This window comes from Stigmatopora argus, unplaced genomic scaffold (genome assembly GCF_051989625.1).
Source record: "Stigmatopora argus isolate UIUO_Sarg unplaced genomic scaffold, RoL_Sarg_1.0 HiC_scaffold_172, whole genome shotgun sequence".
Classification (NCBI taxonomy): Eukaryota; Metazoa; Chordata; class Actinopteri; order Syngnathiformes; family Syngnathidae; genus Stigmatopora; species Stigmatopora argus.
Genome location: NW_027520176.1, coordinates 17,501 through 25,491, shown reverse-complemented (window position 1 = coordinate 25,491; position 7,991 = coordinate 17,501).

Below are 7,991 nucleotides of genomic sequence, written 5' to 3'. Positions count from 1 at the left end.
ATCAGCCAACCCAATCCGCTCATGTGTCACTATCCTCGGACATGCACTGTGAAAAACACCGTTGAAGTGTGTGGGGCTCGGACTTAGAAAAATTTCTGGAGCTCAGAAATTCAGCGGGGCATCAGCCAACCCAATCCGCTCATGTGTCACTATCCTCGGACATGCACTGTGAAAAACACCGTTGATGTGTGTGGAGCTCGGACTTAGAAAAATTTCTGGAGCTCAGAAATTCAGCGGGGCATCAGCCAGCTCAATCCGCTCATGTGTCACTATCCTCGGACAGGCACTGTGAAAAACACCGTTGAAGTGTGTGGAGCTCGGACTTAGAAAAATTTCTGGAGGTCAGAAATTCAGCGGGGCATCAGCCAGCTCAATCCGCTCATGTGTCACTATCCTCGGACATGCACTGTGAAAAACACCGTTGAAGTGTGTGGAGCTCGGACTTAGAAAAATTTCTGGAGCTCAGAAATTCAGCGGGAGGTCGTCCAACCCAGTCCGCTCACGGTGCACTATTCTCGGATTGACTCGGGGCGAACCCCCGCCGATTTTAAAAGTGCTGAAACTCGAAAAATATACGGAGCTCGACGATGAAACCTGGTATCTGTCGATAATATCCGCCCACGAAGCACTATTCCCGGGGAGAAATCCCTCCGATGCCCGTGAAGACCGGTGGGATATGATTTGCCTACTTGTGCAAAATCCGGTGGTCTGCAAAAAGCCTTCGGCAAGTATATAGGGAGAGGAAATTTTTGAATGTGAGCTCCGGGCTGCGAACCGACCCTGACCTCTCCCGGGGTCCAGGTAGATCACCCTATGTTCGGACAACGTTGGCAAGGTGTTGGGGTGTCCGAGGGTGGTCCTCCTGATTTTTAACGATTTTTTTTCTAAGTCCTGCGGGACTTAGAAAAATTTTCGGAAAATTTAAGCGGATTTTTTCTAAGTGTGAAGGGGCTTAGAAAAATCCATATCCGCTCGTGTGTCACTATCCTCGGATAAGCTCGTGATAAGACCCGGCAGATGTGTGTGGTGCTCACACTTGGAAAAATTTCTGGAGCTCGAAATTTCAGCGGGGCAAAACAAACCCATATCCGCCCTTGTGAGCCTATCGTCGGATAGGCTCGAGGGAAACACCGTTGATGTGTGTGGTGCTCACACTTTGAAAAATTTCTGGAGCTCGGGAACTCAGCGGGGGCTTCAGCAACCCATATCCGCTCATGTGTCACTATCCTCGGACATGCACTGTGAAAAACACCGTTGATGTGTGTGGAGCTCGGACTTAGAAAAATTTCTGGAGCTCAGAAATTCAGCGGGGCATCAGCCAGCTCAATCCGCTCATGTGTCACTATCCTCGGACATGCACTGTGAAAAAGACCGTTGAAGTGTGTGGTGCTCACACTTAGAAAAATTTCTGGAGCTCAGAAATTCAGCGGGGCATCAGCCAGCTCAATCCGCTCATGTGTCACTATCCTCGGACATGCACTGTGAAAAACACCGTTGATGTGTGTGGAGCTCGGACTTAGAAAAATTTCTGGAGCTCAGAAATTCAGCGGGGCATCAGCCAGCTCAATCCGCTCATGTGTCACTATCCTCGGACATGCACTGTGAAAAAGCCCGTTGAAGTGTGTGGTGCTCACACTTAGAAAAATTTCTGGAGCTCAGAAATTCAGCGGGGCATCAGCCAGCTCAATCCGCTCATGTGTCACTATCCTCGGACAAGCACTGTGAAAAACACCGTTGATGTGTATGGAGCTCGGACTTAGAAAAATTTCTGGAGCTCAGAAATTCAGCGGGGCATCAGCCAGCTCAATCCGCTCATGTGTCACTATCCTCGGACAAGCACTGTGAAAAACACCGTTGATGTGTGTGGAGCTCGGACTTAGAAAAATTTCTGGAGGTCAGAAATTCAGCGGGGCATCAGCCAGCTCAATCCGCTCATGTGTCACTATCCTCGGACATGCACTGTGAAAAACACCGTTGATGTGTGTGGAGCTCGGACTTAGAAAAATTTCTGGAGGTCAGAAATTCAGCGGGGCATCAGCCAGCTCAATCCGCTCATGTGTCACTATCCTCGGACATGCACTGTGAAAAACACCGTTGATGTGTGTGGAGCTCGGACTTAGAAAAATTTCTGGAGCTCAGAAATTCAGCGGGGCATCAGCCAACCCAATCCGCTCATGTGTCACTATCCTCGGACATGCACTGTGAAAAACACCGTTAATGTGTGTGGAGCTCGGACTTAGAAAAATTTCTGGAGCTCAGAAATTCAGCGGGGCATCAGCCAACCCAATCCGCTCATGTGTCACTATCCTCGGACATGCACTGTGAAAAACACCGTTGATGTGTGTGGAGCTCGGACTTAGAAAAATTTCTGGAGCTCAGAAATTCAGCGGGGCATCAGCCAGCTCAATCCGCTCATGTGTCACTATCCTCGGACATGCACTGTGAAAAAGACCGTTGAAGTGTGTGGTGCTCACACTTAGAAAAATTTCTGGAGCTCAGAAATTCAGCGGGGCATCAGCCAGCTCAATCCGCTCATGTGTCACTATCCTCGGACATGCACTGTGAAAAACACCGTTGAAGTGTGTGGTGCTCACACTTAGAAAAATTTCTGGAGGTCAGAAATTCAGCGGGGCATCAGCCAGCTCAATCCGCTCATGTGTCACTATCTTCGGATATGCACTGTGAAAAAGACCGTTGAAGTGTGTGGTGCTCACACTTAGAAAAAATTCTGGAGGTCAGAAATTCAGCGGGGCATCAGCCAGCTCAATCCGCTCATGTGTCACTATCCTCGGACATGCACTGTGAAAAAGCCCGTTGAAGTGTGTGGTGCTCACACTTAGAAAAAAATCTGGAGCTCAGGCTTTCAGCGAGACATTACAAACCCATATCCGCCCTTGTGAGCCTATCGTCGGATAAGGCTCGAGGGAAACACCGTTGATGTGTGTGGTGCTCACACTTAGAAAAAATTCTGGAGCTCAGGATTTCAGCGGGGCATCAGCCAACCCAATCCGCTCACGGTGCACTATTCTCGGATCGACTCGGGGCGAACCCCCGCCGAATTTCAAAGTGCCGAAACTCGAAAAATATATGGAGCTCGACGATGAAACCTGATATCTGTCGATAATATCCGCCCAAGAAGCACTATTCCCGGGGAGAAAGTCCTCAGATGCCCGTGAAGACCGGTGGGATATAATTTGCCTACTCGTGCAAAATCCGGTGGCCTGCAAAAAGCCTTCGGCAAGTATATAGGGAGAGGAAATTTTTGAAGGTGAGCTCCGGGCTGCGAACCGACCCTAACCTCTCCCGGGGTCCAGGTAGATCACCCTATGTTCGGACAACGTTGGCAAGGTGTTGGGGTGTCCGAGGGTGGTCCTCCTGATTTTTAACGATTTTTTTTCTAAGTCCTACGGGACTTAGAAAAATTTTCGTGTTTTTTAAGCGGATTTTTTCTAAGTGTGAAGGGGCTTAGAAAAATCCATATCCGCTCGTGTGTCACTATCCTCGGATAAGCTCGTGATAAGACCCCGCAGATGTGTGTGGTGCTCACACTTGGAAAAATTTCTGGAGCTCGAAATTTCAGCGGGGCATAACAAACCCATATCCGCCCTTGTGAGCCTATCGTCGGATAGGCTCGAGGGAAACACCGTTGATGTGTGTGGTGCTCACACTTGCGAGGCTTTGGCAACCCATATCCGCTCATGTGAGCCTATCTTCGGATAGGCTCGGGGGAAAAGACCGTTGATGTGTGTGGTGCTCACACTTAGAAAAATTTCTGGAGGTCAGAAATTCAGCGGAGCATCAGCTTGCTCAATCCGCCCATGTGTCACTATCCTCGGACAGGCATGTTGGAAAACACCGTTGATGTGTGTGGTGCTCACACTTAGAAAAATTTCTGGAGCTCGGGAACTCAGCGGGGGCTTCAGCAACCCATATCCGCTCATGTGAGCCTATCTTCGGATATGCTCGGTGGAAAAGACCGTTGATGTGTGTGGTGCTCACACTTAGAAAAATTTCTGGAGCTCAGAAATTCAGCGGAGCATCAGCCAGCTCAATCCGCTCATGTGTCACTATCCTCGGACATGCACCGTGAAAAAGACCGTTGATGTGTGTGGTGCTCACACTTAGAAAAAATTCTGGAGCTCGGGAACTCAGCGGGAGCTTCAGCAACCCATATCCGCTCATGTGAGCCTATCTTCGGATAGGCTCAGGGGAAAAGACCGTTGATGTGTGTGGTGCTCACACTTAGAAAAATTTCTGGAGCTCGGGAACTCAGCGGGAGCTTCAGCAACCCATATCCGCTCATGTGAGCCTATCTTCGGATAGGCTCGGGGGAAAAGACCGTTGATGTGTGTGGTGCTCACACTTAGAAAAATTTCTGGAGCTCGGGAACTCAGCGGGAGCTTCAGCAACCCATATCCGCTCATGTGAGCCTATCTTCGGATAGGCTCGGGGGAAAAGACCGTTGATGTGTGTGGTGCTCACACTTAGAAAAATTTCTGGAGCTCGGGAACTCAGCGGGAGCTTCAGCAACCCATATCCGCTCATGTGAGCATATCCTCGGATAGGCTCGGGGAAAAACCCCGCCGAAGTGTGTGGTGCTCACACTTAGAAAAATTTCTGGAGCTCAGGATTTCAGCGGGGCATCAGCCGACCCAATCCGCTCATGTGTCACTATCCTCGGACAGGCATGTTGGAAAACACCGTTGATGTGTGTGGTGCTCACACTTAGAAAAATTTCTGGAGCTCAGGATTTCAGCGAGACATTACAAACCCATATCCGCCCTTGTGAGCCTATCGTCGGATAGGCTCGAGGGAAACACCGTTGATGTGTGTGGTGCTCACACTTAGAAAAAATTCTGGAGCTCAGAATTTCAGCGGGGCAAAACAAACCCATATCCGCCCTTGTGAGCCTATCGTCGGATAGGCTCGAGGGAAACACCGTTGATGTGTGTGGTGCTCACACTTAGAAAAAATTCTGGAGCTCAGGATTTCAGCGGGGCATCAGCCGACCCAATCCGCTCACGTGTCACTATCCTCGGATAGGCATGTTGGAAAACACCGTTGATGTGTGTGGTGCTCACACTTAGAAAAAATTTGAGAAAAATCTCTGGAGCTCAGGATTTCAGCGAGCAATTCCAAACCCATATCCGCTCATGTGAGCCTATCCTCGGATAGGCTCGGGGAAAAACCCCGCCGAAATGTGTGGTGCTCACACTTAGAAAAATTTCTGGAGGTCAGAAATTCAGCGGGGCATCAGCCAGCCCAATCCGCTCATGTGTCACTATCCTCGGACATGCACTGTGAAAAAGACCGTTGAAGTGTGTGGTGCTCACACTTAGAAAAATTTCTGGAGCTCAGGTTTTCAGCGGGGCATCAGCCGACCCAATCCGCTCATGTGTCACTATCCTCGGACAGGCATGTTGGAAAACCCCGTTGATGTGTGTGGTGCTCACACTTAGAAAAATTTTCTGAGAAAAATCTCTGGAGCTCAGGATTTCAGCGAGCCATTCCAAACCCATATCCGCTCATGTGAGCCTATCCTCGGATAGGCTCGGGGAAAAACCCCGCCGAAGTGTGTGGTGCTCACACTTAGAAAAATTTCTGGAGGTCAGAAATTCAGCGGGGCATCAGCCAGCCCAATCCGCTCATGTGTCACTATCCTCGGACATGCACTGTGAAAAAGACCGTTGAAGTGTGTGGTGCTCACACTTAGAAAAATTTCTGGAGCTCAGGTTTTCAGCGGGGCATCAGCCAACCCAATCCGCTCATGTGTCACTATCCTCGGATAGGCATGTTGGAAAACACCGTTGATGTGTGTGGTGCTCACACTTAGAAAAATTTCTGGAGCTCAGGCTTTCAGCGAGGCAATACAAACCCATATCCGCCCTCGTGAGCCTATCCTCGGATAGGCTCGAGGGAAAACACCGTTGATGTGTGTGGTGCTCACACTTAGAAAAATTTTCAGAGAAAAATCTCTGGAGCTCGTGATTTTCAGCGAGCCATTACAAACCCATATCCGCTCATGTGAGCCTATCCTCGGATAGGCTCGAGGAAAAACCCCGCTGATTTTTATGGTGCTCGCATGATTTGGGTCTACCAGGGCATTCACGTGGGTCTACCCCATGCTCGAAACTGGGTCTACCCCATAATATAACTTGGGTCTACCAGGAGAGCGAATTTGGGTCTACCAAATGTAAGGGGATATAACTCACCTACTCATGCAAAATCCGGTGGTCTGCAGAAACCCTTCGGCAAGATTATAGGGAGAGAAAAATTTTGAATGTGAGCTCCAGGCTGCGAACCGACCCTCCGCTCTCCCGGGGTCCAGGTAGATCACCCTATGTTCGGACAACGTTTGCAAGGTGTTGGGGTGTCCGAGGGTGGTCCTCCTGATTTTAACGAATTTTTTCTAAGTGTGAAGGGACTTAGAAAATTTTCGACAAGTGAGAGTGGCGAACTCACTAAGGCGGTCGTAACCGTCTACACCAGTCCGACGATGGTGTGCTATTCAGGGATAACTGATAACACGGGGTGGGTCCTGACCCGGAACAGGCACTCGGACTTAGAAAAATTTTGACAAGTGAGAGTGGCGAACTCACTAAGGCGGTCGTAACCGTCTACACCAGTCCGACGATGGTGTGCTATTCAGGGATAACTGATAACACGGGGTGGGTCCTGACCCGGAACAGGCACACGGACTTAGAAAAATTTTGACAAGTGAGAATGGCGAACTCACTAAGGCGGTCGTAACCGTCTACACCAATCCGACAATGGTGTGCTATTCAGGGATAAATGATAACACGGGGTGGGTCCTGACCCGGAACAGGCACACGGACTTAGAAAAAATTTGACAAGTGAGAGTGGTGAACTCACTAAGGCGGTCGTAACCGTCTACACCAATCCGACAATGGTGTGCTATTCAGGGATAAATGATAACACGGGGTGGGTCCTGACCCGGAACAGGCACACGGACTTAGAAAAATTTTGACAAGTGAGAGTGGCGAACTCACTAAGGCGGTCGTAACCGTCTACACCAATCCGACAATGGTGTGTTATTCAGGGATAAATGATAACACGGGGTGGGTCCTGACCCGGAACAGGCACACGGACTTAGAAAAATTTTGACTAGTGAGAGTGGTTAACTCACTAAGGCGGTCGTAACCGTCTACACCAATCCGACAATGGTGTGTTATTCAGGGATAAATGATAACACGGGGTGGGTCCTGACCCGGAACAGGCACACGGACTTAGAAAAATTTTGACAAGTGAGAGTGGCGAACTCACTAAGGCGGTCGTAACCGTCTACACCAATCCGACAATGGTGTGCTATTCAGGGATAAATGATAACACGGGGTGGGTCCTGACCCGGAACAGGCACACGGACTTAGAAAAATTTTGACAAGTGAGAGTGGCGAACTCACTAAGGCGGTCGTAACCGTCTACACCAATCCGACAATGGTGTGCTATTCAGGGATAAATGATAACACGGGGTGGGTCCTGACCCGGAACAGGCACACGGACTTAGAAAAATTTTGACAAGTGAGAGTGGCGAACTCACTAAGGCGGTCGTAACCGTCTACACCAATCCGACAATGGTGTGTTATTCAGGGATAAATGATAACACGGGGTGGGTCCTGACCCGGAACAGGCACACGGACTTGGACATGGAACTGAGCTGGGAACTAAGCTGGGAACTGGCGGAATCATAAACGAAATTTGGTGGAGTCTGACATGGAACGGAGCTTGGGAACTGGCGAAATCGAACGAGGTGGGACCTGACCTAGCAACAGGCACAAGGACTTGGACATGGAACTGAGCTGGGAACTAAGCTGGGAACTGGCGGAATCATAAACGAAATTTGGTGGAGTCTGACATGGAACGGAGCTTGGGAACTGGCGAAATCGAACGAGGTGGGACCTGACCTAGCAACAGGCACAAGGACTTGGACATGGAACTGAGCTGGGAACTAAGCTGGGAACTGGCGGAATCAT